The 26737-nt window shown below is 44.0% G+C and overlaps 1 protein-coding gene across 1 annotated transcript in view; it reads left to right on the forward strand.

The window, feature by feature from the left end:
* The window catches only part of KIAA1549L (KIAA1549 like), a gene marked incomplete at its 5' end in the record, with an annotated part of 207429 nt that overhangs the window by 76528 nt on the left and 104164 nt on the right, over nt 1-26737 (forward strand). The window lies entirely within an intron of this gene.

Genomic DNA, 26737 nt, shown 5'->3' on the forward strand with positions numbered 1-26737 from the left:
GGGCAGACTGGCACAGGATAGCTGCCCCTCACAACCAGGGTGGTGGCACACTGTCTGCCGGAGGAGTTGGCAGGTGGGCATCGGTGCCGGACTCTGTGGACCCGACCCATCCTGGCCTCCAGCCTGCTAAGGAAATTGGCAAGAGGACAAGCTGCTTTGGCGGGAGCAAGATTTATTGACCACTGGTGAGACAATCTAGAGATGCAAAGAATCACCCCTTCTGGGGATGGGCGCGGAGCTGTCCTTGAATTCCCCTGCTTCTCTAGCGCGGCGACCTTATGATGGGAAACTGCAGCTGCAAACAGGGGGATGAAGGTAACTACCTTTACTGGAAATCAGAGGGAATAGGATTGGAATTGGAATGGCAAAGGGGCAGTCCTCTAGACTGTAAGCTTGTTGTGTGCAGTGAATGTGTCTATTTATTGTTGTATTGTACACTCCTAAATGCTTAGTATAGTGCTCTGCACACAATAAGCGCTCAGTAAATACGTCTGACTGACTGACTTACAAGGCTGGCTCCTCAATTCATCAGATGGGGACAGTCACATCTTGTCAGGATGGCAAGCTCCTCAAATTGGGACAGTCCCCAGTGGGGCTGGTCATAGGAAGAGGCAGAGAAAGAGGAGGCTGTAATGAGTGCTGAACAGACCTGTGGCCTCTTGTAGCAAATATGGTATTTATTGAACAGTTTCTATGTGCAGAGCACTGTTCTATGCGCTTGGGAGAGTACAATATAAAGAATTAGCAGAAGGTATCCCTTTGTGTCCTGTGGTCTCTTGTAGCAAATACATGTCTCTTGCATTGGACTGGAAAACAACTCACCATTACAATCAATCTATTTATTGAGTGCTTACTGTGTGCAGAGCACTATACTAAGTGCTTGGTACAGCACAATACAAGAGAGTAGGCAGTGTTTCCTGCCCTCAGTAATAATGATGGTATTTGTTAAGCACTTACTATGTGCCAAGCCCTGTTCTAAGCACTGAATAACAATGGTATTTGTTAAGCACTTCCTACTTGCCAAGCACTGTTGCCAAGCACCCCTAAGTGCTGGGGTAGATACAAGGTAATCAGGTTGTCCCACGTGGGGCTCACAGTCTTATTCCCCATTTTACAGATGAGGTAACTGAGGCCCAGAGAAGTGAAATGACTTGCCCAAGGTCACATAGCAGACAAGTGGCAGAGGTGGGATTAGAACCCAAGTCCTCTGACTCCCAAGTCTGTGCTCTTGCCACTAGGCCATGCAGCCTACTCCTATCCTCTGCTGAGCAAGGTACCTGGAATATCAAAAATAACAATCACTCCCTGAATTGGTATTACCTTTTTTTATTTCTCCAAAGTTTTCACATTGGCGATCTCTTTCTATTCTCACAGCAGTCCTGTGAGGTAGGAAAAGGCTGGTATTATTATCATTCCCATTTTACAACTGAATAAACAGAGGTCCACAGAGGTTAAACAATTTGTTTGAGGTCAGACAGCAGGTGAATGGCATTTCTAGGAATAGAACCTGTTTCAGCAGACTCCCAGATCAGTGTTCTACCACACTGTTTACCCAGTTGGGCTTTTGTGTTAATCTTCCAATGGAATTGGCACTTGTGGGTGAGGCTGGAGAAATCCATCTTCATGGGATAGGGTAGGGGGAGGAAAGGAAGGGAAAAATGAATTTAGGTAGGATGAAAGGAATGGGGGGCCCTAGGTGTAGAGAGCTTTTTTTAAAAATGGTATTTGTTAAGGGCTTACAATGTGCCAGTTACTATGTGTACTAAGCACTGGGGTAGATACAAGATAATCAGGCTAGGTACAGTCCATGTTGCACATGGGACTCACAGTTGTAATCTCCATCTTACAGATGAGGTAATTGAGGCACAGAAAAGTCAAGGTCTTGGGATTAATATCCAGATTCCCAAGGTTTAAAAGGGTCTTGCTATGGTGTGCAGAAGCAGAGTAGTCTAGGAGCCAGTAGCCAATTGGGTGTTGCACTTGGACTTCTGGGAGTGGTTGGCAGCCCATGTGAGTTCTAGGATCTGCTAGGGAGAATGGAATAAAGGGTCTGTGGAATGTGAAGAGTGACTCAGGGGGCAGTGAGGAGGAGAAGAATCCCGATTGGTATGGAAAAAAGGGAAAAATTCAACTCCCAACTGAAACTGTGAGAGGAGTGAACCAGGACTCTTAGGCTGGGAAAGTGACTTGGAAAAGGCCATTGGGATGCAGTGGGGCCTAGTGGAAATAGCACGGGCTTGGGAGTTAGAGAACCTGGGTTCTAATCCCACTTCTGCCACTGCTATGTGACTTTGGGCAAGTTATTTCACTTCTCTGTGCCTCAGTTTCCTCATCAGTAAAATGGGGACTCATTTCTACTCCATCCTTCCTACTTAGCCTATGGGCCCTGTTTGGGACAGGGACTGTGTCCATCTTGTTTATCTTGCATCTACCCCAGCATTTAGTGCAGTACTTGGCACATAGTAAGCACTTAACAAGTACTATTATCATTATATTATTATTATTACTAATAGATGGATGAGTTGAAAAGGATGGAGGGAGAAGCTCTGGAGAAATGGGGACTTGGCTGTTGGATGAGGCAGTTTGGAACAGAAAGAATTAAAGATGATAGAAGAAATAAATCAGTGTGATACTTGCATCAGTAGGAAGAGGAAAGTAATTTTATTGAAGCTACTTTGCTCCCACAGTGGAGGGCCAGGATTTGGAGAATCATAGTCACACTGGATATGGAGTTGTGGTTGGGAGCCCTTTATTGTCAGAAGAGGTGAGATCCAAAAGAACTGGGAGAGTAGGGAGAAGACCACGGTCAAGGGGCTTGTCTAGGGGCTCAAGCAGGGCTGGATTAAGATTTGAGGAGTGGAGAGCATTAAATTGTTAGTGGAGGGATTCTTGTGGGGAGAGAAAGATGGAGAGAGAGAGAGGAGCTGAGAAAAAGGGAAGAGATTAATACAGAGAGTTGGAGAGATGGAAAAGAAAGGAAGAGAGAAAAGAGGTGGAAATGGAGGGAAAAGGGGTAATGTATTTACCCACTGCTGCTGGAGCCACTGCTAGCTGCATGGGCAGCAGCTGAAGAGAATGGAGAAGCTGACTTTGGGAGCAGCACCGCGTCTTTAGTAGATCAGCTCTGCAAAGTCTACAGAACTTCTGCAGCTGCTTCTGATCATGGACTGTCACCTTACCCCTGGACCACCTGACTGGTTGCCGTCTTGGTTCCACTTCCTACCCCACTTCTGGCACCAAGGCTCTAAAACAGGCTAGCTATAACTATGGGGGACACTGTTTTACTCTTTGGAGCTGGTGGGCCCAAGATATGGGCATCTGTTCAAACTCCTTGACTAGGCTGTATCAATCTGCTTCCTCTCCTCTGACTCCCTTCTTGACTCTTCACAATCCAATTTCTTCCCACTTCACTGAGACCACTCTCTCCATGGTCACCAATTAGTTAGTTTCTCCTTGCTGACTCTAATCTCTCCTAATCCTCCTCAACCTCTCAGCTGCCTTTAACTCACTGGACCACTATCTTCTCCTGGAAACATTGTCTAATTTTGGGTTACTGGAACCGTTCTTTTTTGGATCGCCTCTTACCTCTCTAGCCTCTCATTTACAGTCTCCTTCATCAGCTCATCCTTTGACTTCCATCCCCTAATTCTGGATTTCCCTAACGTCTCTGTTCTTGATCCCGTTCTCCTCTCATCTTATCCTGGCTCCTTTTAAGAGCTCATATGTTCCTATGGATTCAACTACCACCTCATTGAGGATGATTCCAAGTCTACCTCAGTAGCCCTGGCCTCACACTTCTGCAGTCTTCTATTTTTTCATGTCTCCAGGACATCTCTTCAATAGATGTCCCACTGGCATCTCAAGCTCAATATGTCCAAAACTGAATTCCTCATCTTCCTCCCACATGGCCTCCTCCACCTAACTTTGCCATCGCAGTGGACAACATCACTATCCTCCCAGGTTTTGAAGTCTCTTTCAGGTCATACATTGTTTGTTCCCAAATCTCAGGTTTTTTTCCTCCACACATTTCCAGTCTCCATCCCTTCCTCTCCATCCAAACTGCCACCAGGCACTTGACCTATCTTGGCTTGACTACTGCATTTAGTCTCCCTGCCTTCAGTCCCTCCCCTCTCCAATCCATATTTCACTCTTGTGTCTAGATCATTTTTCTAAGCTATCCTTCTTTTCACATCTTTCTGCTTCTCAAGAACCTCCAAGTGTTGGCCATTGTTCCCCATCAAGCAGAAGCTCCTTGACAGTTGGTTTTTAGGCTCTCAGTTGGCTCTTCTCCCACTACACTCCAGCTTACAATCTTCTTTCCTTTCAAACTAATTTACTCACTGTGTGCCATTATCACCTCTCTTGATTCTTAATCCCACCCTTCTCCTGATCTCTCTCTCCCTCTTCAAATCCAACAGCCAACATCTCTCCCCATTGTCAAAGACCTTCTGAAATCACGTATTGTCTAAGAGGCCTTCCCTGAGAAATTTTTCCTCTCTGGCATCTATATCTCTTTCAACTGCTGCTTCAACACTACTGTAGTACTGTGTGCATTTCTGTACCCTCAATTTCCCATGGTACTTGTATGCTTATACTTTTTTCACACACCCCTCTTTTCCCCTGCTATTCCTATCTGTAAATTATTTTAGTGTCTTTTTTGTACGATATTTTTTATGTTATTACTGTTCCAGGCACCCTACTAAATACTTGTGTAGATGCACGCTAATCAGGTTGGATACAGTCACTGTCCCACATAGGGCTCACAGTCTCAATCCCCATTTTACAGATGAGGTAACTGAGACACAGAGAAGTTAAATGATTTTTCCAAGGTGACACAGCAGGTAAGTGGAGCATCCTTCTGGTTTCCAGGTGTGTGCTTTATCCACTAGGCCATGCTGCTTCTCTTCCCATTAGATTGTTGGTTCCTTAAGTGCAAGGGTCAGGCCTACTAAGTCTATTTTACTCTCTTAAGCACCTAGTACAGTGCTCTCTGCACATAGTGATTGCTCACTAAACAGTATTGATTGATTAATTCAAAATGACAAGGACTCAGGTGTTCTAAAAAGCTTGACCTGATGAGTGGTTGGGAAGCCTACATTTTAAAAAATAGTATAGGATGTCATGGAAATGTGATGAAGAGAAACTGGAGCAAGCACAATAGAGAAGACTGTAGACTGGAAGCTCGTTGTGGGCAGGGATCACATTGTATTCTGCTTTTCTGACACAGTACAGTGCTCTACATACAGTAAGCAATCAATAAATACAATTGATAGGCTGATGGATTGACCAACAGCATGGCTTCAGTATGCTTCATGCAATCACTTCAGTTTGTCGTGTTTTACCTAAGAAGACCCTCTATTGACTATTCTGCTGGGAGTATTTTTTTCCCTAATGGGCCTCATGGGGCCATTGATTCTCCAAGTTTGACGACTCAAGACTTAAACAAGTATGTTGCCTAGTGGAAAGAGCATGGGGTTTGGAGTCAGAGCACCTGAGTTTTAATCTCATCTCTGACAATTGCTTGCTGTGTGACCTTAGGCAAGTCATTTAACTTCTCTGAGCCTCAGTTTTTTCATTTATAAAATGGGGATTCAATACCTGCTCTCCCTTCTACTTAGACTGAGTCCCATCAAGGTGTGTGTCCTCCCTGAATCTACTTCAGTGCTGGGCACATAGTAAGTGCCTACAAATATCACCAATATTACTTTTAAGACCTGGAGTATGGAGGTGTTTTGCAAACTGCAGATGTTTTTCCCCACTCTGCACCCTGATCACAAACAAGTCTTATTTCTGGCTGTTATCTTTCTCCTTGACAGTAGACAAAGGAATGTTTTGATGCTTGTCTCTGGAGAGCAATTGAAAAGCAAATATTTCCAAGGAGCAGATTCAAGGAAGATACAAAGGACAGGCAGTGAGGTTTTTTATGTGGAAAATGCTTTCATGTTCACCTGCAGATTTATTGGAGACACATGGCAGAGAAATGTTTCTATAAATTGGGTTCTGTTGAAGTGTGGGATCTTCATTGCTTTCACATCTTCCCTGGAAGGCACAGGAAGCTTTGGATTTGGCAGTCAATGGCCCTTGGAGTAGAGGGAATTCACAGGTTGGGCAGACTTTTTTTTTAATGGTATTTGTGAAGCACTTACTATGTGCCAGGCACTGTACTAAGCACTGGGATAAATATGAGATAATCAGGTTGGACACAGTCCCTGTCCCACATGGCGCTCCCAGTCTTAATCCCCATTTCACAGATGAAGTAACCAAGGCCCAGAGAAGTTAAGTGACTTGCCCAAGATCATGCAGCAGACAAGTGGCAGGGCTGGGATTGGAATCCAGGCTCTCTAACTCCTGGGCCTGTGCTCTTTTCACTAGGACACACTGCATAACCAGAGCTAAGTGTGTGAGCCTTCTGTGGTGACTGGCAGGCTAGATGGGCAAACCTGAAGAACATTTGCCAGCCTCACTGAGTGATGCAGCAAAAGGGGAACTCCAAAAGGGCGAAAACATTCTCATTCTTGTTTCAATATCATGAATTTTGGTTCTCCTCAAGGAAGAAAAATAGCTGCAATCAATCAATCAGTGGGATTTATTTAGCACTTATTGTAATTGCAGAATCTACAGAGGGAAGCAAACATTTAAAAATTACATATATGTACATAACTGAAGTGGATGGGCAATTAGTGGTGGTTCTTGAGGAGTGGGAAAATTTGGACTGAACATTTTTGTTGAAAAATGATCCGGGCAGCACGGGGGAAGTATGGACTGGAGTGGGGAGAGGCAGGAGGTAGGCAGGTCAGCAAGGAGCCTGATCCAGTTATTAGGTGGGGTTAAAATAAGTGTTTGGATTAATGTAAGAGCAGCTTGGATGGAGAGGAAAGGGCAGATTTTAGCAATGTAGTGAAGGTAGAACTGTCAGGATTTGGTGACAGACTGAATATGTGGGTTGAATAAGAGACAAGTTGAGGATAATGCCAACGTTATGGTCTTGCGAGACAGGCAGGATGTTGGTTTAGCCTACAGTGATGGGAAAGTCAGGGGAAGGACAGGGTTTAGTTGGGAAGATAAATTATATTTTGGACATGTTAAGTTTGAGGTGTCAGTGGGACATCCTGTCTTCGAGGCAGGAGGAAATGGGAGACTGAAGAAAGGGAGAGAGATCAGGGCTGGAGATGTAGATTTGGGAATCTACAAAAGGGAGAGAGAGCAGGGCTGGAGATGTAGATTTGGGAATCTACACCTGAATCTACAGCTGGAAGATCAGATTTTACCAAAGCCTGCAGCACACAAGTGAGAGCCCTCCCCAACCCCCACAAAAAACAACCAAACCAACAACAGTGGGCAACACTGGGGCCAGTTTCCTTTCCCAACAATTTACTTTCATTGGAATCTCTCCTGGTAGATTCTAAGCTCCTTGAGTTCAGGGATCATGTCTACAAACTCTCTTGTACTTTCCCAAACCCAGCCCCATGGCACTTATGTACATGTCTGTAATTTTTTTTATTTAATGTCTGTATCCCCTTCTATACTGTAAGCTCAGTATGGGCAGGAAATGTGTCTGTTATATCTTTATATTGTACTCTCCCAACTGCTTAGTATGGTGCTCATCACGAAGTAAATGCTCAATCAATACTGTTGATTTTTTGATAGGCATGTGCATTGTTCTGATCAGTCATTGAGTCATCAGAATCCTTGAGTACCTACAGTGTGCAGGGTCCTATTTGTAGTCTTGTAGGGGTTTTGAAATTAAAACTGTCCCCGAACTTGGGATCTTCCAGCCTGAAGGGTGGAGACAGGACAAACACAATCAAATAGATCTACAAGTACTCAAGAAGAAAGACTTCTTATAAGTACAGTGTGGGCAGGGAATGTGCCCCTTCCCTGTTTTGTTCTTCCTGAGGTCTCAGCTCAGTACATTGCATCTAGTGGGTGCTCAATAAGTTTGATTATTACTACTTCTAAGTAAAAACTACTACATTTCCACCATGGTCACAGAGCCTCAGTACATTGCTAATTTGGCAAAAGCCCAATTAAAGGAGGAAAGATGCCCCCACTTTTTAGTTCCTGGAAATGGCAGCATCTCTTTTGTCCTAATCCTTGGGTTGGGTCCTTTCCGTGAGGTGTTTGTGAGGGGGATAGGCGGGTGGGCACCCCCTTACTCTCTTCCCTTGCTTCTATATAATAATAATAATGGCATTTATTAAGTGCTTATTATGTGCAGAGCACTGTTCTAAGTGCTGGGGAGGTTACAAGGTGATCAGGTTGTCCCACGGGGGGCTCATAGTCCCCATTTTACAGATGAAGTAACTGAGGCACAGAAAAGTTAAGTGACTTGCCCAAAGTCACATAGCTGACAAGTGACGGAGCCGGGATTTGAACCCATGACCTCTGACTCCCAAGCACGTGCTCTTTCCACTGAGCCACGCTGCTTCTTATGATGTGATTTCATGGATGGAGTAGCTCTTTTCCCCACCACCTACCAGGATTTATTGATCAGGGCATTCTGAAGAAACCCTGTTGGATTCTTGTCAGCTACCCTGCAGACCACCTCAAACAAGCGCTGAGTTGGACAGTAATGATAATTGCATGGCATACGTTGCTGTGTTCATTCAGCTCCTTTAGGGAGATTAGATTTGTCACTGTGTAGGCATCAGGACAGGGTTTCCCGTCAAGAGCCATCCCATGTAATCTGTTCGTAATTTGGACCAACTGCAGTGCTGTCATCTTATGAATACCAAATTTCCAGGATGATTTTTCTCAGTGTTGGGTGTTTTGACTTTTTGGAACATGTAAAGATGTTGGGGGAAAAGGGGGAAGAGAGAGAAACAGAATAGAGAGAGAAGTTTATAATCTACAGTGGGATGCAGGCATTAAAATAAATTATGGATGTGTACATAAGTGCTGTGGATGGGCAACCCCTGGGGGTTCTTGAGGAGTGGGGAAACATGGACTGAACGTTTTTACAGAGGAGCAGCATGGCCTAGGAAAGAGCATATGCCTGGGAGTCAGAGGATCTGAGTTGTAATCCCTGATCTGCCAATCCTTGCTGTGGGGCCTTGGGCAAATCACTTGAATTATCTTTATCTCAGTTCTGTTATCCTTCCTACTTAGACTGTGAGCCCCACGCAGGACAGGGGCTGTGTATAACCTATTTAATTTGTGTCTACCCCTGTGCTTAGAACGGTGTTTGACACATAGTAAGTGCTTTACAAATACCATTTAAAACAATTAATCAGTTGTATTTATTGAGCACATACTGTCTGCAGAGCACTGTACTAAGTGCTTGGGAGAGTAAAGTATAACAGATTTGGTAAACACATTCTCTGCCCACAGCAACCTTACTGTCTAGATGGGGGAGGCAGATTCATTCGTTCATTCAATCGTATTTAGTGAGCACTTACAGTGTGCAGAACACCGTGCTAAGCACTAGGGCAGATATTAACATAAATAAATTACAGATATTTGCATAAGTCCTACAGGGAGATGTGTTTGTTCCAGACAGCAGCGTGGTTTAATCAAGCTGCATGGCCTTCAAGAAACAGCATGGCCTAATGGCAAGTGCACGGGCTTGGGAGACAGAAGGCCTGGGGTTCTAATTCCAGCTCCACCACTTGTCTGCTGAACTTCTCTGTACCTCAGTTACTTCATCTGTCAATTGGGGAGTGAGACTGTGTGCCCCCCATGGACAGGGACTGTGTCCAACCTGATTTGCTTGTATCTACCCCAGCACACAGTAGGGGTGTCCGGCGCATAGAAAGTGCTTAACAAATACCATAATTATTATTAGAAAACAATCCCTTTTTTGCATTGATTGCAGCTGATGGGATGAACTGCTGCATCAACCCCACTCCCTCCACACCTGGCCCCACACACCAAATATCATGCGCTGCACCTTCCTCTCCTTTTTATTTGCTGTGTTGACTTAAGAAGGTGCTGAACAGCTGGTCTGCCAGCAGAACACTCTCTCTGTCGATAATGCAGCTGTAATTGCTGCTGGCAGAACCGTTTCCTCAACGACAGTGGCAGGCAGTGTTCCTTTGGATTTGGGTGCTGACTGCGACTTGATGAGGGGCGAGGATGTGGCATCGTTCTGGTCCTCTGCTCTCCCAGACAAGGGGAACAGCAGTTTCAGGAATCATCCCCAGAATCTCCTCCTGCAGAAACATTGTGGTCTGGCCATGTCAGGCCATGCCAGATCATGTCAGGCTTTCTCAGGCCATGTCAGGCCATGCCAATTCATGTCTAAACCCTCCTTTCCTATTCTCCCACTCCCCTCCACACCACCCTGACTTGCCCCCTTTAGGGAAGCTTCCCTAAAGGGGAAGAAGCATGGCGTAGTGGATACAGCATGGCTTTGGGAGTCAGAAAGTGACAGGTTCTAATCTCGGCTCTGCCACTTGTCTGCTGTGTGACCTTGGTCAAGTCATTTCACTTCTCGGGCCTCAGTTACTTCATCTGTAAAATGGGAATTTAAGACTGTGAGCCCCATCTGGGATAGGGACTGTGTCCAACCCAATTTGCTTGTATCCACCCCAGTGCTTCGTACAGTGTCTGGCAAATATTAAGCACTTAACAGATACCATAATAATAATAATAATTATTATTATTATTCATCCCCTGTCTCACCCCCTCAGCACTTGTGTACATAGCTGCAGTTTATATTGATGTCTGTCGCCTCCTATAGACTGTAAACTCACTGTATGTGTCCGTTTATTGTTGTACTCTTCCAAGCACTTAGTACAGTGCTTGGCACACAGTAAATGCTCAATAAATACAATTGAATTGAAATTGAATTGAAAATGTCAGGAACAACATCCACTTAACAGAAATAAGGAAACAAGTCTTCACTGAATGGGAAAATGACTAAGATGCCATTCAATTTAAATAGAGCACAAGAAAGGAAGTTAGGTCACCTGGTAAGATGTTATAATAATCATAATAATGATGACATTTATTAAGTGCTTACTATGTGCCAAGCACTGTTCTAAGTGCTGGGGAGGTTACAAGGTGATCAGGTTGTCCCACGGCGGGCTCACAGTCTTCACCCCATTTTACAGATGAGGGGACTGAGGCACAGAGAGGTTAAGTAACTTATCCAAAGTCACACAGCTGACAATTGGTGGAGCCGGGATTTGAACCCATGACCTCTGACTCCAGAGCATGGGCTCTTTTCCACTGAGCCACGCTGCTTAGTCGGAGAAACAGCATGGCACAGTGGGTACAACATTGACCTGGGAGTTAGAAGGTCCTGGGTCCTAATCCTATTCCACTACTTGTCTGCTGTGTGACCTTGGGCAAGTCACTTTAGTTCTCTGTGCCTCAGTTATCTCACCTGGAAAATGAGACTGGGACTGTAAAATAGGGATTGAGACTGTGAGCCCCATGTGGGACAGGGACTTTGTCCAACCTGATTAACTTGTATCTATCCCATAGTTTAGAACAGTGCTTGGCACATAGTAAGTGCTTAACAAGTACCACAGTGATTATTATTGTGCTGTACAGCAGCCCAGGAAGTCACATGGCCTTACCCACTTGTTATCTGTTAAAATGGAAACTATGTCCCATGGGCCAAGCTTGCATTGAGCAACATCATTCTTCAGTGTCCAACGTGTCCGTGTAACATACAGCCCAGAGGTAAACTTGTTGTGGACAGGGAACATGCCTACCAACTCTTATGTTGTCCTCTCCCCAGCGCTTAGTACAGAGCTCTGCACACAGTAAGCACTCAATAATATGATTGATTGATTATGGTTTGATGCCTTCACAGTCCAATGCATCACTGCAATTGTCCAAAAGGATTTCAAAGAATCAGTCAATCAATCATATTTATTGAGTGCTTACTGTGTGCAGAGCACTGTACTAAGCGCTTGGGAAGTACAAGTTGGCAACATATAGAGACAGTCCCTATCCAACAGTGGGCTCACAGTCTAAGTTATAGGTATCCCCACCAACAACTGCGAATGGGGAATTGAGAAGGCTCATTTCTAGACTGTGAGCCCGTTGTTGGGTAGGGACCATCTCTATATGTTGCCGATTTGTACTTCCCAAGAGCTTAGTACAGTGGTCTGCACACAGTAAGCACTCAATAAATATGATTGAATGAGTGAATGAATGAATACCAGCTCCTACGAGGGCATTAATAATTCCTGCCTCCCATACATGGGATAAGTTTTGCTGGTTCTTAAGACTAGGTTTGTCCCATGGAAATCCAGATCATTTTCTGCAAAGAATCAACCAATCAGTGGTACTTCTTGACTTTTCACTGGCTGTAGAAAATGAAGTAAACATTTAGGAGAATACAATACAATAGAGTTGGTAGAAAGGATACCGGCTCTCAAGGAGTCTACAATCTTGTGAAATCCTTTCTAAAAATTCATCTGGCCTCAGGCAGTCTGTATGTGAGTGAGTGAGAGAGGGAGAGAGAGAAAGAGTGTGTGTGAGTGTGTACACGTTGGGGGGTGTATGTGTATGTTTAGGCCTATGTGTCTTGGGGAGACTGATTTCTGGTTTCACAGGAATAATCTCCAGGATTGGGAAGTGGTTGGAAATACCATTCCATGGATTTTCTTGAAGAATAACAGTGTGAATGAACAACAGTGATGGGCTTAGAAAGGACTTTTACCATAATTATGCCTTGCCTACAGATTCCTGTGGGGTTTTTTGGGACTAACAGCTGAAGATTTTTATTTTAAAAAAATTTCCCCCAAGGGTGTAATTCTGGGTAGGAATTTAATCTTTCAGTGGGAGAAGGCAGATAAACTCACCAAGCACCTGGCCATATATTTAGCTGCTGCTTCACTGCAATGTATTGGGCTTATTGCTCTTCAGGCAAGACTAGGTAAAGAATGTGTTTACAAAATTGCATTATAAACCCAGGGAGTTTTGTGGAAGTACCAATTTACCAAATTAGCTAATTCTTCAGCTTCACGGTTGTTTTGATAATATAAAGCTCAGTACATTTTACAGTTGAGTGAGAGTTGCGATTGGAGACATGAACTACTCTACTTTTGCTAAAACCCCAGATTTCCCACAACTGTTGTTATTTTCATTTTATTTCTAAATTTCTGGGACAGTGTGCTGTGATCCCTTGGACCGGCAATTGTTGAATGAACTGAGGTGAACAGAACAGTTTAAGTGCAACAGGTGGACAAAGATTTAGGTGAAATTCATCTCTCATTTTGGGTAAACATATATGTCAGATTATTGAGCCAACAGTTCTTGCCCCCACTCATTCCAAGATAAAGCAGTTTTGGTTTAAGTAATTGCTCTAGCTCACCCATCAGTACTATTTATTTCAACTTATTAAAGTTAATATACAATTACAATGAATTGTTTTTGATTTGTCACATTCCATCTTGACTACTTTATTACCCTTCTTGCTGATTGCCATGCCTCCTCCCACTCCCTTCTCCAATCCATATTTCAGTCTGTTGCCCAGATCATTTTTCTAAAAAATTGTTCTGAACAAATCTTCTCAGTCCACAAAGACCTCCAATAGTTGCCCATCCATCTCCGCATCACACACTCCCCACCATCAGCTTTAATAAATCATGTTGCTCTACTGCCACCAAATTATAAAATAGCCTTTTATTCGGTTCCCGGAAACATGAACATGGAGCTCACCTGGCTGGGATTTTTTTTAATGGTATCTGTTAAGCATTTACTGTGTGACAGGCACTGTACTAATCACTAGGGTAGATATAAGCTAATCAGGTTTGACACAGACCATGTCCCATTAAGGGCTCATGGTCTTAATCCCCATTTTACAGATGAGGTAACGGAGGCACAGAGAAGTTGAGTGACTTGCCCATGGTCACACAAGCAGACAAGTGGCAGAACTGGGATTAGTATCCAGGTCCTTCTGACTCCCAAGCCTGTACTTTATCCATTAGGCTATGCTACTTCTCCATTTTCTACCAAAAGGCTCTTAAAACTGTCAGCTTCTGGATCAGTGTCTAACTGAAAGTCTAAGGGGAAATGCTTAGTGGGTGTAGTGGTGGCAGCCTGATTTTCTACAACCTTCCCCCTTTTGCTGATCTTTCCCTGACCGAGGGGTGGGCCCTCCTTCTCTTCCTACTTGTCAACTGAGTGTCTTGTTTGTGCTTCTCCCCTGCACTCCAGAGAAGCAGGAATCTTTTTTTAATGGCCTGTGTTAAGCATTCACTATGTACTAAGCACTGTCCTAAGCACCTGAGCAGAGATGACCTTTTGCAACTTTCCTCCTTCCACTAATCTTTCCTTAGGCTAAGGGTGCATCCTTCTTCTTTCCCTACTTGTCAACTGAGCCCCTTGTTTGTGATTCTCCCCTGCATTCCAGAGGAGCAGGAATCTATTTTTTAATGGCCTTTTTAAAGCACTGACTATGTACTAAGCACTGTTCTAAGCACCAGAGCAGATACAAGTTACAAGATACAAGTTAGGTAGGTCTTACAAGGAATGACCTTTTGCAACTTTCCTCCTTCCACTAATCTTTCTTTAGCCTAAAGGTGTGTCATCCTTCTTTCCCTACTTGTCAGCTGAGTGCCTTGTTTGTGATTCTCCCCTGCACTCCAGAGAAACAGGAATCTTTTTTTTTTTTAAGGTATTTGTTATGGTCTATGTAACTAGCACTGTTCTAAGCAGTGGGACAGATACAAGTTACAGGATACAAGTTAGGTACATCCTAAAGGGGATGACTTTTTGCCGGTTTCCTCCTTCCACTGATCTTTCCCTAGCCTGGGGGTGTTTCCCCTTCCTCTCCCTACATGGCAGCTGACTACCTTGTTTGGCCTCTTCCCTGTCCTCCAGAAAAGTAGAAACCCCATCCCTAAAGGAACCTGCTCCTGGCTGTTTCTACAGTAACCAAATCCTGCCTACCAATTGCTCTTCTCAAATCATCATTCGTGTCTGGGCCATTACGGCAAGTTTGATATATACCTCCAATTAGTCAGAAACCTTAAGAGTTATTGATTACTGATGATTGTTTAAGACCAAATGACTTTAGTACTCAGAAGATGGTAGCAAGGTAATCTAATGATTCCATCAGTCGACGTAAAGGTCAGAATGATAAATAGCTTTTAAGAAATGGTGGGCAGAATTTCTAATTTAGAAAAAGACAAGTTCAGAAGACAGAGTTTTGGAGTTCCAGAAAGAATTCAAATTGTTCTTTTCTACTGTGGCAGTTTTAGCCAAGGGACTAAAATTGCTACTGGATTTTAAGGTCAAGTTCTCATGGGCAGAGACTTAAATTGTCTAATTAACTATGTTAATCTCTATGTTTGGAAGATGGTAATTGGGACTAGATCCTACAAATAGAAAATGTGCTTATTAAGCCAGCACTTAGTTATGGGACTATCATCTAGAAAAAGCTTCCGACATTAGTTTTGGATAATATGTAATATGTAAAAATGATAAAACATAGTATGTATAAAACACTGATCTGGCAGGATACAATAAAATAAGTCTCATTCTTATACACTCCAATATTTCATGTTTTTTCACTTTCCTTCTGTAGTAGATATAAATGATCTTTCTTTCCCCTGATGTTAGGAGGACAAGATGGATAAAGTTGAAATTCAAACAGTGACTTTACTTCTGTTAAGATGAACTGTGGCAGAGGGGAACAGCCCTATTCTTTGTTTATTCCAGAAAGTGGAAGGACAGGACTGGAGAAGCAAAATGGCCTAATGGATAGAGCACGAGCCCCGGAGTTCAAAGGACCTGGGTTCTAATCCTGGCTCTGAAATATGTCTGCTGTGTGACCTTGGGCAAGTCACTTTGCCTCTCTGTGCCTCAGTTACCTCATCTGTAAAATGGGGATTAAGACTTTGAGCCCCATGTGGGACAGAGACTGTGTCCAACCCAATTACCTTGTTTATACTCCAGCGCTTAGTATAGTGCCAGGCACATAGTCAACACTTAACAAATACCACAATTATTATTATTATGTGGGTCAGGGACTGTGTCCAACCTGATTATTGCCAAACCTGATTGTCTTGTTATCTACTCTAGCACTTAGAACAGTGCCTGGCGCATAGTAAGCGCTTAACATATACCATAGGAAAAAAAGGGAACTTGGTTGTTCAAAGCAAGATTAGAACTCTTTGTTACAGGGTGTAGCTTCTGAAAGGTGGAAGAAGTGTAGATATTGCTTTTTTTGCCAACAGTTAGTGGGGGCCCTGTGAGGAGTGTCCCAATTACAATTTCAGTCATGAAATGATGGGGGAAAAAAGCCAAAAGACTTGGGAAAAAGAAAGAAGTTCTCTTGGAAACGGAAATCAGGAATTGATTAAAGTCTGCTTCCCGTAGTCAACTATAGAGGCATGAAGATATGCATCCCAGGAAAGGGAATAAGCTAAGTGGGCTATTATTTAGGACACAATGGAAAAACCTGGGAGAGCATGTTAAAAAAACAACTCATTAGCCTAGAAGAAGACATTTATTACCTAAAATAATTAGCAGGATTTGTCAATCATTTACATGTTGGCTACCAATCAGAGAAAAGGATGTGGCCTAGTTGAAAGAGGATGGACCTAGGAGTTCTAGGACCTGGGTTTTAATCCTGGCTTTGCTGCTGTTTGACCTTGGGCAAGTTGCTAAACTTCTTGATGCCTCAGTTTCTTCATCTATAAAACAAGGATTAAATACTACTCCTTCCTACTTAGACTGTGAGCCCCATAGAAAGGGACTGTGCCCAACCTGATTATTTGTGCTTAGTACAGTGTTTGTTTTGGAACATAGTAAGCTATTTAGGGTAATGTGCTAGCCAGAAGGATAAAGGGAAGCACTGTAAAAAAGCAGAAGATGGTATATTTTTTGCCTCGGATGATGAATCCATCCTTCTGGAGGGGGGATTGTAAATTCCTCTTCTAGACATTAAGTACTTTGAGACTGTAAGCTCGTCTACTAGACTGTAAGCTCAAATAACAGATGGGCAGGGAACTTGTTTGCTATTCTGTTGTGTCATACTATCCCAAGTGCTTAATGTAGTAAGCACTCAATAAATACCATTGATTGAGGGCAGAAATCAGACACTGTAAAAAACAAAGCAGAAAAATGATATCTTTTTGCCTTGGATAATGAATTTGACCTTTTTATGTCCTTCTGAAGGGGAACTGTAAGCTCCTTTACTGGACTGTGCCTCAGTTACCTCATCTGTAAAATGGGGATTAAGACTGTGAGCCACATGTTGGACAGAAACTGTGTCCAACCTAATTCGCTTGTATCCACCTCAGCGCTTAGTACAGTGCCTGGCACATGGTAAGTGCTTAATAAGTATCACTATTATTATTATAATAAGTTCTCTGCAAGGGGACATCATTTCATCTTATTCTGTTGAATTCCCTCAAAGGCTTAATACAATGCTCTGCACCCATTATGTGGTCTATAAGTACTATGGATTGATTGATTAATGGGGAAAGGGCCCAAAGTACAACCGTGAGGACTAGTTTTTATTATTACTATTATTATTATAATTTGTTAAATGCTTACTATGTGCCAAACACTGTTCTAAGCACTGGGGTAGATACAAGTTAATCAGGCTAGACATAGTCCCTGTCCCATGTGGGGCTCACACTCTTATCCCCATTTTACAGATGAGGTAACTAAGGCACAGAGAAGTTGAGTGACTCACCCAAGGTCACACAGTAGACAAATGGCTGAGCTGGGATTAGAACCCAGATCCTTCAGACTCTCAGGCCCATGCTGTATCCATTAAGCCACAGTGCTTCTAGTACTCATCAAGGGAGTGGAGAGCCACAGGTATGTTGTCCAGTTGATTTCAAGTTGACCAACCCCAGGATCTGTCGAAGAATGTGAGGAGAACCCTGGATTAAGAAGGAATGCTGAAACCCATGTTTGGGACCTTAAAGTCCAAGCTTTGTGGTTTGAAATGGGATTTCTTTTTATGTATGCTATTTACTCTGAGGATATTTCACATTAAAGCTGGTTTTATTATAACTAAACATCCAGGATGTGGATGTGTGGGTTTTTCAGGGAGTTGGAAAAGGCCCTTGGTTCTCCAGGGAGAGGCACGCTATATGGAAAATATACCTGAAGATAGTGGAGGGGCGGGGTGTAACCTTTCTGATTTATCAGCAGCAGCTCTTCAGAAGTAAGGGTGTGCTGGCTGAACCCCTCCAAAATTCCTCTTGTCTTTTGGAACAATGGAAAATTCAGGTAGTAGCAGCACTGAAATTGGAGAGTGAGTTTTGAGGCACAGGCTGTGGATTCCCAAAAACTGTTCCCATCCGGGGATGGAAACCCTGCTGAAAGTGCTAGACCCTGGGGAGTCTGCCACGTGCCTGAGGATCCTCATCTAAGTGGGAGAAGGGCCAAGGGAACCCCAACAAGTCACAGGCTTGTACCAGTTTCCAGGTCTCTTCAGGTTTCTCTTTCCCTCCTTCCTTTCCCCTCTCCTCTCCTGCTACAACCCAGCCAGGATACTTTGCTCTTCTAACACCAACGTACTTATTGTACCTTGATCTCATTTATCTCACTGCCGACCCTTTGTTCACATCCTCTCTCCTGCCTGGAACTCCTTCCCCCCTTTTTTTTGTGATACTTATTAAGAGTTTACTGTGTGCCAGGAACTGTACTAAGTGCTGGGGTAGTTACAAGCTAGTGAGGCTGGAGGCAGTCCATGTCCCATGTGGGGCTCACAATCTTAATCCTCATTTTGCAGATGGGGTAACTGAGGCACCGAGAACTGAAGTGACTTGCCCAAGGTCACCTAGTAGACATGTGGCAGAGCCGGGATTAGAACCCAGGTCCTCTGACTCCTAGGCCCATGTTCTTTCCACTAGGCCATGCTCCTCTTTCATTTCCAATAGATCACCACTCTCCCCATCTTCAAAGCCCTACTAAAATCACAACTCCTTCAGGAAGCCTTCCTTAACTAACCTCTCACCTCCCTTTTGCATCACCTATACTCTCCAGTTTGTACCCCATTAGTTGCCCCCTCCTCAGATTGACTCCCCTAGGCAGGATCTGATTGGTGAAAAAATCAGCTTATTGAACTCCTGTGGCAGTTTGGGAGCGGCTGGGCGTGAGGTCCTATGAATTGACACATTATCATGGCAAGAGAGTTTGTCTGCTGATGAAGCGTAGAGCTATGCCATATTGGGTTAGCCAAAATGGAAAGGCATAAACTGAAGCATCAGGCAAAGTTGATTCACCTGTGCAGGGCAGCAGCGGCATTGGAAAGAGTCAAAGGAGGATGATCAAGTGATCAAAACGTTGTGCCTAGCACAGTGGGAGGCAGCGTGGCCTGAGCCCAGGCCTGGGGATTGAGAAGGTGGTGGGTTCTAATGCTGATTCTGCCACATGTCTGCTGGGTGACCTTGATAACAATAATAATAATGATGATGGTATTTGTTAAGCGCTTGCTATGTGCCAAACACTGTTCTGGGCGCTGGGGGAGATACAGGGTAATCAGGTTGTCCCGCACAGGGCTCACAGTCTTAAGCAGAAGCAGCCTGGCTTAGTGGAAAGAGCCCAGGCTTGGGAGTCAGAGGTCGTGGGTTCTAATCCGTTCCACCACTTATCAGCGGAGTGACCTTGGGCAAGTCAGTTAACTTCTCTGTGCCTCAGTTGTCTCATCTGGAAAACGGGGATGAAGACTGTGAGCCCCATGTGGGACAACTTAATTTCCTAGTTATATCTACCCCAGCGCTTAGAACAGTTCTTGGAACATAGTAAGTGCTGAAAAGATACGATTATTATTATTATTATCGTTATTTACTGCATGGAAGAAGGCGATGGTAAACCACTGCTGAATCTTTACCAAGAAAACTCTACAGATACACATACCAGAGTGACTTTATGGCAGAAGATTGGATGTTCTGGAGAAGGAGTATTCATGGAGTTGTTATGTATCAGAAACAATTTGATGGCATTTGAAGAAGGGAGAGTATCTGACGAGTCATACTTGCTGTCAGCTGTCCTACACTAGAACCTGTGTCTGTCCCCTACCCATGGGTGTGGGGAAGGGGAGAGGAGTGGGTCTGGAGCTTGGGGGTGAGGGGTGGATGTGAAGGAGGAGGCAGGATGTGAGCAAGAGGTCGGCAGCGAGATAGATGAGCTCAAGTTTCAGTAAGTAGGTTGGAGAAGGGGAGAAGGGAATCCCCTGAACAATTCAGGATGCTTTGCTCTGAACTGATCTTCCATTCATGAACAGTGGTTATACTGCAATATACAAAATTGAGTTTGAGGAGAAACAGAAAATATTTTAGAGGGAAAAGGGAGCTGTTTTTGGTTAGTGGGGTTTTGATTTGATCTGTTCTGGACAGCACAATTTTTTGAGCAAGCAGAGTGTGCATGATATGGTAATTTGGACATTTTTCACTTCAGTCTGCCATAGGAGACACATTTGCATAGGAATATTTCTCCATCTAAGTCCTCTCCTTTGATTTTCAGTGGAATATTATGATTTATTGACACCCTGTTGGATCCAGTATAACGTAGAGTTCTAATTATAACTATCAAAGTCACTCAGGAGTTCATGACAGATGCACTGGGAGCCGGATAGAAGCAGCATGATCTAGTAGATAGAGCACGGACTGGAAGTCAGAAGGACCTGGGTTCTAATCCCAGCTCCACCACTTACCTGCTGTGTGATCTTGAGCAAATTACTTCTCTGTACCTAAATCATCTCATCTGTAAAATGGGGATTAAGACTGTGAGCTCCATGTTGGACAGGGACTGTGTCCAATCCAACTTGCTTGTATCCACCCTAGCGCTCAGTTCATAGCACTTAATAAATATCATTATTATTAATCTGATAATCTGAGACTCTGCTGCAGGACTGCCCTGGGGGCGGGCTCCTGCTTCCTCTGCTCCTTCCCATTTCGCCGAATCTCACGATACACAGATGGCTCATATTGGTCCCAAGAGGCCGGTCCTTGCCAGCCTTCTTAATTCTCTCTGGGTCTGGAAGGATGAACATTGTTTTTGCTTGTGACCTGCTTCTTGACCCTCTAAGTTTAAGGTCAAGTGGAGCTTTCTGTGCCCATCTAGAGATCCCACTGGGTACCTAGCAGTGTTGAGTGTAAAATCAATTTCTAACCAGAACGTTGGTAGTCCCTGTTGCCCCAGTAGGCAGTGGGCATTAGTGAATGGGGGAGTGGCCAGCCACTGAAGAAAATGCCAGGCACATAACCACCCAAGTCCTCAGAGCAGAGGAAGAGGGGAGAGGTGGGATTGCAGCTGCTGATGACCAAGTTGCAGACAGCAAGAGTGAGGTCAATCCCTCCCTGACCTGGCCAATGCTGTTTCCCCCTCTACCCCCTTCCCACTTTTCTAACTGTCCCCCCTCCCGGGCCAGACAATCTCACCCACTCCTGCCACCTTTGAACATCTGTTCCAAGGCTTTTTCTTATACCAGCGTTGAGTTGCAGCTGATGCCAGCTTACTTCCAGGACTGGTTTCTAGTTGCCAGTCAGGAAACCTCTCATGAGTGCCTGAGCCTCTTTGCCTCCTACTTCCTCATCAGATTGTCTAGAGGAGCCCAGAGCGCAGAAGTTGTTAAAAACCGAGAAGCAGCATTGCCTAGTGGATAGAGCACAGGCCTGGGATTCAGAAAGACCTGGGTTCTAATTCCAGCTCTGCATCTTGTCTTCTTTGTGACTTTGGGCCAGTCACTTAACTTCTCTATGCCTCAGTTACTTCACCTGGGGATTAAATCTATGAGCCTCGTGTGGGACTTGGACTGTGCCCATCCTGGTTAGCTTGTATCTATCCCAGTGGTTAGTACAGTGCCTGGCACATAGTAAGTGCTTTACAAATACCATAAAAAATAAATGTACTTAGCTGGCCTTAAAAAATCCTCTCCTCCTACCAGTTTATAAAGTGCCAGGGTGGGGTTGGCCACTTCCACCAGCTTTGGTTTGTGGGAAGGGAAAGGTTAATGAGACTCTTCAGTATTTTAAGAACCTTTATTTGGGTTTCTTTTCTTCTTTCTAAGATAAACAAATCTATCCTTTTCCATCTCTCCTCAGAAATCTCATGGCATCTGATGTATTTTTCCTTAGAAAAGGAGACAATGAATGTGTCTACAAGAGGTGAACTGCACTGCCATTTGAAACAAAAGAGAAAAGATGTGAATGGCTCACTGTTGTTTCTTGACAGTACCCATGCAACCAGTTTTGTCTTCAGGTCAAGGAAAGGGAGATTGGCACCTGGTATTTTTTTTGCTGCTATTCAGCAAGACTTTCCAGGCACACACCTGGCTGAGTTCAAGGGGGCAGGGTGGCAATTGAGTTAGATTTCTTCCTTGCCTGGATCTTCTGCTGTCCTGGGAGTCTGGAGTTGCCCAAGGTTGCTGATGGCCTTTTCCTTTCTTTTTATTATTATTATTATCATTATTAATAATCATAGTAATAATTGCATTTGTTAAGCAGCAATATGCCAAGCACTATACTAAGCCCTAGAGACAAGATAATCAGGGTGAACCCAATCTCTGTCCCACTTGGGGCTTGCAGCCTAAGTAGGAGGGAGAAAAGGCATTGAATCCTCATTTTCTAGATGAGAAAACTGAGGCACAGGGAAGGTCAAGGTCATAGCAGACAAGTGGTAGAGCTGGAGTTAGAACTCAGGTCCTCTGACTCCCAAACCCTTGCTCTATCCACTAGACCATACTGCTTGTTGTCAATTCTACAAAACGTTTGGTTTCCCCATATTCTGTGCTGGCATTCCCTCAGTAGCTTTCTGCCTCTTCATCTTGCCCATCAGATTTCTTCCTCCCCTGTAGGTTTTTCATAGGGTTTGATCTATGTTTTGCGATCAGTATTGGGTCTGAATTGCATAAGATGCTGGAAGAGCCCAGGCTTGGGAGCCAGAGGTCATGGGTTCTAATCCCAGCTCCACCACTTGTCGGCTGTGTGACTTTGGGCAAATCACTTAGCTTCTCTGGGCCTCAGTTACCTCATCTGTAAAATGGGGGTTAAGACTGTAAGCTCCACGTGGGACAACCTGATCACCTTGTATCCCCCCAGAGCTTAGAACAGTGCTTCGCACATATTAAGCGCTTAACAAATGCCATCATTATTCTATCCAATAGGATATTAAAAATGTCAGGGAATAGAACAATGGCAGCAATAGTTCTGTGTTTATTTAAAAAATATTCACTCTGAAAACATCAGGGAGCCAGCAAGTTCTAGTGGAAAGAACATGGTACTGGGAGCTAGGACAACCAGGTTCTTTTATTCTCGGCTTTGCTACTGGCCTGTTATGTGACTGGGACAAGTTACAAAACCTCCCTGGAACTCAGTTTTGTGGTATGAAAAATAGTAATGTGTAAAATGTATGTAAATGTGTAAAACGTGAGAAGCAGTGTGCCATATTTGGAAGAGCACGGGCCTGGGTGTCAAAGGACCTGGGTTCTAATCCTGGCTCCACCACTTGTCTGCTGTGTGAGTTTGGGAAGGTCACTTAACTTGTACCTCAATTATCTTGTCTATAAAATGGGGATTAAGACTCTGAGCCCCAGGTGGGACAGGAACTTTGTCCAGTCTGATTATCTTGTATTTACTTCAGTTCATAGTACAGTTCTTGGCGCACAGTAAGCACTTAACAAATTAATTTGGTAATTTAATCTTTTTTTTAAAAGGAATAGTAAGGATGAAAAGGCCAGTGTGGGGCCCACAGTCCCTTCCACACTGTGCCCACATAAAGACTGGCCTTTGTTGAGATGTTAATTGATTGCAGCTCTTGCCTTTTTTACTTTTGCCTCCTTATCTCATGATGGTTATGAAGTTTCTGCCCTTCTGCTTGGATTTCTTAGTTGTGGTACACCATGCTAGTTAATCTGTGGCAACTGTTTCCCAGTTTTCAGCTGAAATGCAGCACTGCCTGAAACTTCGCTTAAGGACTCTGTCCTAAAATCCTTCCTCTGGTCTCCTTACTTTGGAACTTTCCAATATCAGCTTGCCATAAGGCAGCTTGTTCAGGTATCATAATCCATGATAATCCATTTTGTCACTTGGCCCACCCTGTTTAGCTGCGTTAAGGTATACTTCAACTCAGTACTAGGAATCTGACTTTGCTCTAGTTCTTCATTGTTTATGGCCCTGCCTTGCTCTATGATGTCATACATAGCCTTTGGTGACCCTGTTGGAACTCCTTCAGGAGTCAAATGTGGTATCTCTGAGGAGTCTCACAGCTGTAAACAAGGATGGGAATGTGATGGCATTATGACTTTGTAGACCTTTGGTTTAATCTGGAGCCATGCTTCCTCCATAGTCTAACAACAGTCTCCCAAAGGATGTGTTGGCTTTCTGGAATCTAATTTCTACTCACCCAAGTTGCATTGTTGCTGCTTAGTAAAATTCTGTGACATTGTTTAACTCTTGGTTGCCAATATAGATTTTGGGTAATGTGGATAACTTTCGAGGTGTCGCCTGATATCTTGTCTTGGTTTTCTTTAGCTTTATTTATCATCAGTCCATAAAGCCTGGCTAATTCCCCCTCTAGATTGTAAAGGACAGGGACCTATCTCCCTATTCTCTTGTATCATATTCTCCCAAGCACTCAGAACAATGCTCTCCACATTATAAGCAGTCAATCAATACCATTGATGGATTGATTGAGTAACTTGGCAAAGTAGTTTAAAACCCTTTTGCACGTCTTGGGTGGCAGATCTAGAATTCAGTTGTCTGCATGCAGCAATTCTCAAATGTTGTCAGGATTTTGAATGATGCTCAAAGAACATTGAATTGGAAGTGTTTCCTAGAAGAGAGGAAGAGTATTGTTCTAACACCTGCACGCGGGGCTCTTGAAGTGACAACAGTGCTTTACAAACATGAGTTATTATTTGTTCCTTTTCCCTGTGTATCAGAAGTCTTCCGTGGTTAGTTTGTGGAGAGATTGCTTATGCGGATTTGGCGGGTAGGGGAGATAGCACCCACTTAATAATAATAATGGTATTTGTTAAGTGCTTACTATGTGCCAGGCACTGTATTAAATGGGGTGAATACAAGCAAATAGGGTTGGACACAGTCCCTGTTCCATGTGGGGTTCGTAGTCTCAATCCCCATTTGGCTTCAACTCTCTCCATCACCTTACCCCCTCCTACCTCACCTCCCTTCTCTCCTTCTCCAGCCCAACCAGCACCCTCCGCTCCTCTGCCACTAACCTCCTCACTGTGCCTTGTTCTCGCCTGTCCCACCGTCGAGCCCTGGCCAACATCCTACCTCTGGCCTGGAATGCCCTCCCTCCACACATCGGCCAAACTAGCTCTCTTCCTCCCTTCAAAGCCCTACTGAGAAGCTCAACTCCTCCAGGAGGCCTTCCCAGACTGAGCCCACCCCTATCTCTGCTCCTCCTTCCCTCCCCATCGCCCCCACTCATTCATTCATTCATTCATTCAATTGTATTTATTGAGCACTTACTGTGTGCAGAGCACTGTACTAAACACTTGGGAAGTACAAATCAGCAACATATAGAGATGGTCCCGACCCAACAATGGGCTCATAGTCTAGAAAGGGGAGACAGACAACAAAACAAAACAAGTAGACAGGTGTCAATACCATCAGAATAAATAGAGTTGTAGCTATATACACATCATTAATAAAATAGAGTAATAAATATGTACAAATATATACAAGTGTTGTGGGGAGGGGAAGGAGGTAGAGCAGAGGGAGGGAGGAGATGGGGAGGGGAGGAGGAGGAGGAGAGGAAAAAGGGAGGGCTCACTCCGGGAAGGCCTCCTGGAGGAGGTGAGCTATCAGTAGGGCTTTGAAGGGAGGAAGAGAGCTAGTTTGGTGGATACCCTACCCTCTTCCCCTCCCCACAGGACATGTGCATATTTATTACTCTATTCATTTATTAATAATGTATACATATCTATAATTCTATTTATTTTGATGGTATTGACACCTGTCTACTTGTTTTGTTTTGCTGTCTGCAGCCTTCTAGACTGTGAGCCCGTTGTTGGGTAGGGACCGTCTCTATTTGTTGCCAACTTGTACTTCCCAAGCGCTTAGTACAGTGCTCTGCACACAGTAAGTGCTCAATAAATACAATTGAATGAATGAATTTTACATAACTGAGGCCCGGAGAAGTGAAGTGACTTGCCCAAGGTCACACAGCAGAGAAGTGGCAGAGTTGGGATTAGAACCCATGACCTTCTGACTCCCAGGACCATGCTCTAGCCATCACGCCATGCTGCTTCTCATGTTGGTTACACTTCTGCCCTGTGTAAATTTGCCTTATAGAACCTGGGTGCACCAGGCATAGCCAAGGGTGTCCAGTGTCAGCCTCCAGGCCAGAGCAAAGGAATTGGCTGGCAAACATTAGTGGCATACACTCTGTCCTCCAACCCCACCCACTCCCACCATCCCAGCTCTTCAGCGACTCTGAGAACCCCAAGGCTAGAGCCAAGACAAACTTCCCTGCTTCAAGTGAAGAATAAAGGAGGGAATGGAGGGAACTTTCTCTCTCCTCGGCTCTCTAAGGAATTGTTTTCAGGAGTCAGACTCGGGGAGATTTGATCACTGAAGCATCATCATTGCAGTATCAGGTTAAAACAGGAAAGAGTTTGATGTGGCCGTTTGACCATTTTTTTTTTTCTGAAAGACCTGAGCTAACTCCACATTGCCCCTTTCTAGAGGTAAAGGAAATCTAGCTTAGCAGTTTAAGCATGATTCTCCCCGTGTCTGTTTCAGTGGCAGTGGCTCTAGGTTTGGTAAGATTGCTGGGTCAAGCCAAAACATTTTATTATTATTTTTAATAATAATAATAATTTCATTTATTAAGCACTTACTAT

Source organism: Tachyglossus aculeatus, chromosome 22 (assembly GCF_015852505.1).
Source record: "Tachyglossus aculeatus isolate mTacAcu1 chromosome 22, mTacAcu1.pri, whole genome shotgun sequence".
Classification (NCBI taxonomy): domain Eukaryota; kingdom Metazoa; phylum Chordata; class Mammalia; order Monotremata; family Tachyglossidae; genus Tachyglossus; species Tachyglossus aculeatus.